We start from the raw sequence: 11,424 nt of genomic DNA, 5'->3' as shown, positions 1-11,424 counted from the left end.
TCGTCAACATGGCAAGAGTGCAATATGGGGGAATTCTTCTTTCCCTCTTCATTTCTATTCACTTTCTCTTTGTCAAGGGGCCCTATATAATAAATTATTCATTTTCTATACCGAACAGTTTGCGCACCATGGAAATCAAGTGCCACGCAACGACCCTTAGCTGGTTTTCTACTCAGGACAAAACGTAAGCGGGCAGTGTCGGCTGGAGCAAATTATGTATCGGGTCGCGGTCACAAAGCTTTTCGCTCGAAGGCACTGTTTCCCATCGGCGGACGTATTCGTTAATAATGTGTCCGACATCACTATTGCCTAGTTTTCTGTAGATACGACAAGCGTGTGCGGATACTAGCATTGTTGCGTCTTTTCTCGAGACAGCTATCTAGACCATTTCCCTCGAAGTATCATGTGCAGCTTTGGCAGCACAGTCAGCCTCGACGTTGCCTTGTACACCGCAGTAAGTCGATAAACAGTGCAGCACAACGCTGTGGTGCATTTCTCGGGTTCTCATAGGCCTCTCATGTCATTGACAAGTTGTTCCGGCGTGCGTAGCCACTTCAGGGATCGCAGTGCCGCTTTTGAGTCGGAGAAGATGACCCAAGACTGAGTTCTCAGGTCTATGATGTAAACAAGAACTGCCGGCTGTGCAGCAAGTTCATTAGCTGTAGCTGACGTGCGGTGACTTAGAGTGGCGGTGATCACAACACTCGAAGACGGTATCTACACACCAATGGCAGATGGGGTAGGTGTCGCTGAGCCATCAGTGTAAATATGACCGTGAGACGTGTAGCTGGTCTTAATATGGTCTAGAGCAAAATACGTCAGCGCTTGGCCAGGAGTATTTCTCTTGCTATTGAACCCAGGCACTAACTCTGCAGTTGACCACGCAGGAAATTTCCACAGTGGGAGGCATCGAACTAAAATGGCTTTGATAATTCACCGGAAGCAAGCTCCGCACCACAGGACTGCTGTCTGAAGCAAGCGGATCCTCTGGCACTCTGGCAACAAAGCGCATATCAACTTGAAGAAACTCCTGCTGCAACCTGCCGTGGTGGTGTAGTGGCTTTAGGCGTTGCGACGCTATTCCCGAGGAAGCGAGATTAAACCCTGGCCAAGGCGGCTGCATCTCGATGGGGGCGAAATGCGAAATCGCCTGTGTACCGTGAATTGGGAGCTCGTAAAAGACCGCCAAGTGGTCAAAGTGAATTTGGAGTCCCACACTACTGCGTCCCTCATAATCATATCGTGGTTTTGGCAAGTAAAACCGCATAATTAATTTTTTTCAAGCTCCTGCTGCAAATGCGCTGTAACCGAAAGGCGTCTGCTTTCTGCGACGGTTCCACACTTGACGTGTTTTTCTTCTGTAGGCCGAGGCGCACCCTCAAGGCTTTTGCTTGCGCACCAGGAAACGCTAGTATCTTCATTTGGGAAATGCCATATAGCATAGGAAGACTGTATCGCAGGAGCCGCTCACCGAGAGCCATATACATGCGTAGTGCTTGATACCACACAGAACATGCTCGCGTATGATCCGATTTTTTCTTTTATTGTTGGAACATGAGGAGTCCATGTCATTAGCCTGTTGGGAGAGTGTGCAACATTTAATGTGGAGCGCGGAAAACCACACCTAGTGAAAGCAATGGCGGTACACTTTTCTGGGGACATCGTTAGACCTTAAGCGAATCAAAATTTCTCTGTAGAATTCATAACCTTCCGCAATTTTGCACGGACGACACGTCAGTTACAACTAAAACTTCATATGCAGATGTCATATGCATATGAAGAGATTTTAACCGATGCGGGAATGCATTTTTGCAGTTCAATGAGAGATATGTTAAATGATGTCGGACTTAATACAACGGCCTCGAGAACTTCTCGACCCACGGTATTCGAAGTGGTGTCATTTTCTTTTGTGGACATGTATACTGACCATTTAGTGAGGTAATCTGAGGTCCAGTGGTACATACAACCACCAACTCCTACAGACCACAGAGCGTATTAGACAACCTCGTGAGTCATGCTATCTAACGCTCCCTGATGTCGAGAAATATGGCGATAATAATGGTGCGGTGGCCTGAAAAGCCACTGGGCAGACGATGACGCAAATAGACGCCAAACGGGCACGTACTCGCTGGGTCGTAACCCCAATAGAGCAAAATGTGAACTGACGGCACGAAAGCTTGGCAAGAAAGTTTGCCGCGTGCAGCGCAGCAACTGAAGTCCAAGCGCTTGACATGCTGCTAAAGTGGCCGACTGATGATCACTGCGAGTTTCGCGTGGCTCAGATATATAAAGTTGCCGAATAGTTGTTTATATTTGGCTTGGTAGCGAAAATTTTTTAAATTAGACCAGCCATGGCTAACTTAAAGCGCGCGTCTAGCATTTGGAATATTTCCTGTGTAATGGCGACAGTCTGCAGCGTGATAAACGCCGAGCCTGGTTTTGGATGCTACCGCTTTGTGCGCAGATTGCCAAGACACGCCGGAGGCGTCGTTGCTCCTAGAAGTCAGCTGTATCGAGGGTGTCTATCGAGCGCTATCGCCAGGTCTTTTACTACCTGTGTGCAGTCCACATTACGGGGCATTCTCGCGTAAAACCTTCATTTGACGCTTGTTTTGTGCTTTGGTCTTTTAAAAGTGGCGCCGTGTAGAAACTGCGCATTGTGTCATGTTTTGTAATTCCGCAAAAAAAAAAAAAAAGGTCGTGTTGTGCCATTCCATGCGTTTCACTTTGACCTGGGGTCATATAACCTAAAGCTTTTCCAAACTTTTCTATTTAAATTCTGCAATCAGCCCTCCGCGATTGGTCAAAAACTTGTTTTAACCACCCTAACTTCGCCTGTCTGTCACGCGACGTCCCGAAAACCGCGATAGCTCCCCGTCTCATATGACGTGAATACACTGAGTATGCATGATTGTACCGAACAAAAGAAAAATAGTTATTTCTCATTCGACGCTTTTCTGCCATTAGACCTCGGCTATTGGTCAAAAGTTTTCGGGCTGCACCCACTTCTGCCTGTCACGCGACGTCACAAAACCGCGAAAATTCCCCACGTCAAAGCTATGGGTACGCGTCAAAAGCGCATTAATATGCCGAACAAAACTGAATTTTTTTCTGAATAGCCGCAGGCTGCCCCGTTCCGAAAGGAATAAAAGATGGCTCCTGCCGACCGCTCAGGCACTGGCTACTCGCATCTGGCCGAGAGCATGGGTTTATTTGCGTATAATAAAACATTTCACGTGGCCGTGTAACGTTATCCAGCACTTTCCGCACGTTTATGACCTCGCTCTGTCAACTTTTCTTTGCTGAGGATTCGTTTTAGCGGCATTCTGAACCTTTCGTTGTGGCCGTCGTGATTTTCGACCAGCCACCTCGAGCTAAGTAAGAGAAAACTCACCAATCGCTGACGCCGGCACCACCCTGTCCGCGTTGTTATCAATTTTCAGTGCAGTGGCTCGGCCACATCGAATCCCTCTCCACTTGAGCGTGCTCCTCGCCTCTTGTCAGCCAATTAGATAAGACAAGCCGCTCAGCGTAGGCAATGTTAATCGTTTTTTAAAGCCAACAAAAGTGACCTCCTCTAAACGAGGAGAGCGTTCGACTCGTACGTTGAGACAACCCTGAGGGTCACCGCCCGATGCTTGCGTCGGTGGTTTCGCAAATTTGACATCAGGAGATTGGAATAAAAACATACTTGAGTAGCTTTACGTTATAGTGCCCTGGTCCTGCTACAAGGGTAAACTGCAAAGATATCTTGAAATAACTTTATTGTCTACAATGCTTCGTACGCAGCCGGCGCTTCAAACTAGAAGTATATACAGAAAATACTGGAAGTTAGGGAAGCTTGTAACCGTTATTCTGGCATTTTCTTTCCTGAGTACCCATCACACTAGTTACAATTTGTTGCAAAGCCACTGAAGTAACCCGCTAAAACAAAACCACTTCCACCTCAGGCAGCAAAACGACGGCGTCTAAATGCGTCTGAGGAATTTGTTCCGAGTGATACACAGTGTACAGAGGCAGAAGAAGCACGAACGATGCGAGGGAACACAAATTGACGCAGGCCACATATACAGCGCTTTTTGCCGTACGGCCTAGTATGGTCATAGACCGCCTCTACTCCCGAGTTATCCATGCTGCAACAAAAGAAGGAAGCTGCAGCAGTCACGAGCTGCACTACCAGCAAAGTGCCTGTATTACGTAAACAGCGCACAACAGGGCGCTTTGAAGGCGTGGCTGGCGCAGCGCAACTAGAGGTGGAACGAGGGCAGCAAGCTGACCGCATTTCATGGCCGCAAGTACATTTGATGAACCTCATTACCGAGAAGCTCGGGCAGGCCTTGCTTGTGAACATAAACCGAGGTTGACCTCGACAACAATAAGGGATGCTCACTCGTAACTGTGTTCTTTAAGCAGTAGATCGCTGTCGGTCAAATAACGGCCTCTTTTGCTATCGTGCTGTCTTTGTGGCCAGGAGTCCATTCTTTCGTGTGGAATAAAAACATTTACGAAGTTTGTTTCTCTCAGGTTTTGATGCTCTTTTTGTTTTTCTTCTTTTGGCCACGCGAAGGCACATGAAACCCCACTGCAGCAAATTCAAGAATATGTGTGCAGTGAAAAGAGAGGATGCCGTGGCTGTTCTAACTGCGAAATAGTATGCATCCTCGCGGACAAGCCTTCCCGTTTTTTTCTTCATTTATCGTAGGCTTGATGTTAAATCCTGCGCTTCACAAAGGTCAGCGGGCTGCCTCATTTGGTCTGAAGTTAACATATAACAAGAAAGACAGAGAAAGCGACCAACCCATCCTATTTGTTTCTTTCCATCATCTTTTTAAATGCAGTCGTTTGAACTTAAACATGCCAAAACATTTCATGACGAGTCGACATCACTCCTCTAACATCATTGCCAACACGGTCGCTAAAACACGATTGCGTTGGCTGATATTTGCTACATATTTGCCGTAATAAAGCGACAGATTGTTTTCTTATTCACAAAGTTTTCGCCCATCTCTAAATCTTAGTGTACGTAACTGCACTCTGTACGCACCGGCGTAACGGAGTGACGACGCTATGCTGGCTGTCGGTGTACGGCGACATCCGGTTAAATGCGCTCTTTTGGGGCTCGTGTTTTTTATTGGCTAGGCTAATAATTCCTTATAAAGCACTCAAGTAAAAACTTGAGGCGCTGATTATCTTGTCTAGATGTTCCTCCATCGGCTCGGGAAATTTGCGTCCGCGCAAGTTCTACTTAGCGCTAGGACTCTTTCCTACGAAGGGGAAACACGTGCAAACACGGAGACAGGTATAACACAACTTCAATTTTTTCTTTCTTGCTGAAAACAAAAGGTAATTTGATAAGTGTTTCTCAGTTTGTAGGCAATGGATGTTTCTAATCAATACACTATTGAGCGTATCTTTACCCCGAACACCTCAATGCTAAATTTATCACTAAACATAGGATAAAACACTTTTTCGCAACTTTGTCGCCGGCTGTACAGGCCCATTTCACGTTGTATTCGTCCCAAATTATTTTTTCACTTGCAGTACAACTTGCTGGCAATTAGTTATTATGAAATATAATCTTTCGATAAAAGTTATCTTTCTGCAAAAAAATTTCCAATATGCACCAAATTTCGCATATTTAGTGCCGTATAAAAACACGGAAACGTAAAGAACGATAACACCTTTTTTTTTTTTTTAAGTTAAAGGCCTATCGTCATTCTCAAGGAAAAATTGTGTGCTCGCCTAATTTAATAAGAGAAATTTTCTTGAGATTGCATTTTACGGCTCGTACTTTCGAGCTTTCTAAAAAAAACTTCACATGTTCCTAGCGGTGCTGAAAACTTTTTTTTTCGCAGAAGTGTTTACAGAAAGAGTTCTTGCTTTAAATAGGTAGTCCTCAATTTTTTTCAAAGAAATCTCTGATGGTCGAGCGCCAAGGTTGGGGCAGGTGGCGTGGAATGACCATATAAGTGATATTTTTTGCGATGTTTCGCAGTAAGCCATCAGAAATTACAACAAAAGGAAAATAGAATTCAATATTAATAAATATACATTAGGGCTAATAACCCGAAGAAATGTTCGAAACGCTTGCTAAATTCAAGCCTCCGACTCGAAGACAGCACATACTGAACACAGTGTAAAGATAGCGATAGCGACCTGAAGACTCTGAGGAACAATAAAAAATTTTTTGTAGAAAGTTTCTGGGAGCTTATGCTCAATTTTTAGTGGCACGAGGATCGAGTGACATTCTTTTTTTTTTTGCGCCGCACTTCTGGTTCATTTCTTTAGACGACCAGGGAGGAAATCCAAATAAACCAGAAAAAAATAGAAAAAATAGCACAGTACAAAATTTATAGGTTTTATTATAGATATGATATCAGGTCATAAGTTCAGCTACAAGTTGAGTTACTGAAATGGCTTGAATAATTATAATTAATTAGAAATTACTGAGACAACCGGGGAAGAAATAGAAAATAAATCAGAACAAAATAAAAAAGAAATAATACAGTACAAAATTCATGGTTTTCATTATAGATATCATATCACAGCATAAGTTTAGTTACAAGTTGAGTTACTGAAGTGTCTGGAATAATTAGAATTAATTATATATGGCTGACGACCGCATACCAAAGCACAGAATCGCGGACTTTAGGGACCCGCCAGGTGAGCGCAACGTTAGCGAAATTTCTGGAAACCCAGAAGAAGAAAGCGGAAGTAATGGCGACACTAATGTCGTAGCACACAAGAAGATGGCGTGACATTTAATCGGCTTATTAATAGAAAACAGTTGCTTCTGAGTTTGGTTTGTGCGTTACGTTCGCCTAATGCTAGCGTAAAGAGCACCAACGCCGAACTTCGAGTGCCACTAAGAGACACCTAAGTCAAAGATTAGGGTCGCCTAAGAATTTTTTTTCGTACGTACCGTTAATCATCCTGCAACCACCCCCTCAGCTCTCAATGTTAAATTTATATCTGAGCAAAGCCACAACTCAAACAACCGAAGAGGCGTTTTCATAACCACTCGAGATTTTAGTTTTATTTTGCAAAAAACCCTAAGTAATAGACCATGAAATCTAAGAACCCATTGTAAAGCTAGATGAAAATTTTATTCAAACAATGGCAGAGAAGGCGGCTGGTTATGGGACGCAGCAATAAGAAACGAGTAGAGCGTGGTTGGATACAGGCGCAACCTTTCCGAAAGGTCACGCTTCGTCTGGCGCCATGCCCCCAGACGCAGTGTGGGGAAGCTTGCGTCTCCTGCAGGGAGATCGCGCGGCTTTCAAGTCAGCGCAGCGTGCGCACGAAAACTCCTCGCGGGAGACTCTCGCGAACTGCGCTGCTGTTTTGGTTCCGGCGTTTGCCCCCAAGGCCTTTTACTCAAAGGCCGCGCACTGGATCTAACAGCGCCAGCAGTGTGTGGATTGCGAAGTGGTTTTGTCGGTTTGAAATTGTTCCTCTGCGACGGTTTTACAACAAACAGCTACCTTTTAGGCACGTGGTGCCCATCTAGTGCGACTCAACAAGTCTTCCGCTCGGCTCTCAGGCCTCAACATGCAGGATTGCGCTTTAAACCCTCGCCCTTCTCTACGCAGCGCCGCGCAGCGCGATACAGCCGCATAAAGCGTGGCCATTCCAGCGTATTTTCCGCTTGTTCTTGAAAACTGATGGCTCATTCAGAGGCGAAAATTCGCCTTTAGCGGATGGAGAACCTCGAATGGTTTTCATGTGAGTTTTCCCCCATCCATTCTTAGCTCATTCACGATATTATTCTTTAAACGATTGATTGATTGATTGATTGATTGATTGATTGATTGATTGATTGATTGATTGATTGATTGATTGATTGATTGATTGATTGATTGATTGATTGATTGATTGATTGATTGACCATCGGTGGTGGTCTGCCAAAAGAATGGAGTGCCGAAAGAAGAGACTTTGCAGATGACATCATAAAGGAAGAAAAAAATTATGGCTGTCCCGTAATCGAGAATGAAATGGCTACCAGCAAAGCATATTGGTTCGAGATGCTACTAGCCACAATCTTAAAACGGGTATAATGCACGTTCACAACGGCGCATCCCACCACATCACACCACACGAACCTGTTTTGAACTTAACCTCATTGCAAGTGTCGTCTCAGCCAAACAGCCATCAGCTGCGCGCCTGACGCTGCCGGCTTGGTCACGCAGCGCGGCGCTACCCCTCGAGCCGCGTAACCAGCGAAGCACTGGAGTTTAATAGGCAACCCTGTCTTAGCACCATAACATAACAATCAAGTTTATAGTGCCCTGTATCTGCCTTTAGAACGTCGCTATTGGAAGGGACGAATAAAAAAACTTCAGCCTTCTAGAAGTTACAGCTTGAGTGATATTCTGAACAAACATTAGGAAGAACTCGAAAGCAATAGTTTTTGTAACTTGTTTGAGCACTAACTAGCGTTTGTAATCAAGTCCTGCACAGAAGGCTGGGGCCAGACAACACATTTTCTCAAGTATTGATTTGTTTCCCGTTCGTAACCAATTGGTTATTCTCGTTTGACTGCCCCAATAACAGCTAAAGGCATTTCTTGCTTAATAGTTAACCCGGCACCCACTTAACGTCCAGTATTGTGCGTCCTCTAAAGGTTGTGCGATAGTACTCAGAGGTCACATTTTAGCTCGGATGGAAGCAGTCATTTACAGTATCTACCTTTAGTAATGAAGAGGGTCCCTTCTCGTGCTTGTGATGATAATTATTACTTAGCACGCCCTTTGAAATGGGACGGTGACAAATAGTCACCTAACCTGCTTGAGTTATTCAGGAATGCTACATGTGTCTTTCATTATAGCACTTTTGTCCAGATTCCCTGAAAACTTTTGCGCATGAAATGCTTTTAGCTCCCGTTGTCTGCGACCTTCGAGTTACCTTGAGCCAATAGCCAGAGCCGTTGGCTGAACATTCAAACGAGAACATGCAGGGTAGTCGCCACAATAAAACGAGATCTCCCCACCCTTTGTGCAGGACCGCATTGCATGCGCTATAGTTACTCCCCAACATGTTACAAAAAACACTGCGTCCGAGTAAAGCTTGCTAACAATATCACTCAAGCTGTAACTTCCAGTACGCTAAAGTTTTATTCGTCCTTTCCAATAGCGACGTTCAAAAGGCAGGTACAGAGCACCATACACTTCAATTCTTTAAAATTGAATTAGCTGCGGATCTACTGTGCTTGCCGAGCTGCTCTGTGGCGGGGCGCCGGGCGCGTCTGGAAGTGCTGCTTTGCTTTCATAGACGAAGGAAAAAGAGATAGTATTACGTCACGCAGGCAGCCTTGGCAAGCGAATGCTCCGTGAAGCCAGCCCTTAGCTCACTGGCGGCCCAACAAGTGACCTCTTTCGTCTAGATCACGGAGCAAGAATCGAGATTTGCTGAGACGCTTGGTCGCGCCTCTTTGAGGCGCTTCTTCTAGCTTGGCAGTACGGTCGGCCTCCCTGGCCTCTTTCGCTGCCTGTCGTGTCTCCATCAGCCGGTTTTCTTCATCCAGCTGGGCAGCGTCCATGTGGACCAGTGCACAGTGTGGCGTGGTGAGGTGTGGTGTGGTGGGGTGTCCCGTCGTGAACAAGCATTACCCCCATTTTAAGATTGCGGCTGGTGTAATCTCCAACTAACCTGCTTGCTTCTACTCTCGATTACGGGAGAGCCAGCAATCTTTTTCTTCCTCAAAACATTTCTATTTACCTTCTCTCTGGATATGCTGTGCCATCTAGCGGCGCCGTCGCGAAGTTCATGCTCACCCAGTCACCTAATTTGTTGTCAGAGAGGCTTACTGAAGAGCGTCGCATACACAGGGGCACATACGCACATACTCATCGGAACGGCCCACATTTTTCTTTTAATTCGCGCGCGCCTGCATAGAAAAGGTTTCTTTCAACAAAAGACAATCCGAACATTTTGAGTCGCAATAATGGCACAATTCCACTGCGGGAGCCTATACTCCATTCCGCACACAGCATTGAAGGCTGTTGAAGCTACTCAAGAAGTTTGGTCAAGTTATAACTCCGCGCGGAAGAAGGAGAAGAACAACTTTATTGAAGAATAAAACGCTCAATGGGTGGAGCCCCTAGACAAGGGCCCCACTGGCTTCCGCGCGCCGTCTTGCTTGTCGGATGATGGCCCTTTGGACCTTTTCCTGTGAACTGGACAGCGCCACCTCCCATTGTGTATGCTCCGTAATTTCTGAGTTTGTCTTTTGTGGATATGCCGTGCATGCCCACGATATGTGGCCTAAGGTTGGAGTGGCTCCGCACCATGAGCATGTGTCCGTATATCTTTCGGGATGAATCTTATGGAGAATATGCAGGTTGTTATATGTATAGGTTTGAAGCTTTCTCCATATAACCTGTTCTTTCTTACTGAGATTCTTATCAGGGGGTGGTAGCTTCATTCTATTTCCTCTGTGATAGCTTAAAATTGCAGAGTAGTTCTGGTCAATCGGGATCGGGTCGTCAGAGGCGTCCTGTGAGCACCCGTGAGGCGTAGCATGCGCACGAGCTACTCTGTCAGCCTCTACGTTTCCCCTGATTCCCTCATGACCGGGTACCCATAAAAGGTGAAATCTGGCTCGGGGTTTTATATCTTGTATAATCCTATAGGCTGCGGTGCATACTCGTCCCCTGAGGTAGCTTCTGCATGCCGCTTGAGAGTCGGATAGACTGGTTATTTGCTGGTGGTTTGGTTCCGTCGCTTTGATAGCAAGGGCTATTGCGATTTCTTCTGCTTCCACGATAGTGGTGTTGTGAGTGGAGGCGCTAATGATTTCTCTGCCCATGTTGTCAGTGACAGCCGCTACCGTTCTTTTCTGCCTGTCTGGGTAGTTTGCCACGTCCACGAAGCGGGAGTTTGGTTTGTCGCCATGCGTTTTTTCAATGCATGCAGCTCTAGCTTCTCTTCTGCCTGCATGTAGAGCTGGGTCCATATTTCTGGGTATTGGCGCCACTTTGATGCAGGTCGTTTGTGCGAGTCTGTTTCTTTGAGTTATCAATTGAGCTTCTGCCAGTTCCTCAAATGTATTATGAATCCCTAGAGACGTGAGTTTTTCGGTTGGGGCACACTGCGGAATTTGTAGGGCGATCTTGTAGGATTTCCTTAAGCTCTAATTGATCGCCTCCCTCTCTGTTTTCGTTAGCTGGTAATACGGCAAGCTGTAAATGAAGCGGCTTACCACCAGACTTCTGATTAGGCCAAGGGTGTCTGATTCCTTCATCCCCGTCCTTTTCGTGGCTACCCACTTTATCATTCTCGCGACTTGTTGTGTTGCCGTCTTGATGAGGTTAAGCCCGTGTTGGCAGTGTTGATTTGATTGTAGCCACATGCCTAGTACCCGGATTGTGGTCTTCTCAGGTATTGCATCATTGCCAAGTCTGATTTCCAATTTAAGGGTAGAGT

Source organism: Dermacentor variabilis, chromosome 5 (assembly GCF_050947875.1).
Source record: "Dermacentor variabilis isolate Ectoservices chromosome 5, ASM5094787v1, whole genome shotgun sequence".
Taxonomy (NCBI): Eukaryota; Metazoa; Arthropoda; class Arachnida; order Ixodida; family Ixodidae; genus Dermacentor; species Dermacentor variabilis.
The sequence above is the reverse complement of the archived record's forward strand: the minus strand, read 5'-3'. Positions refer to the sequence as shown.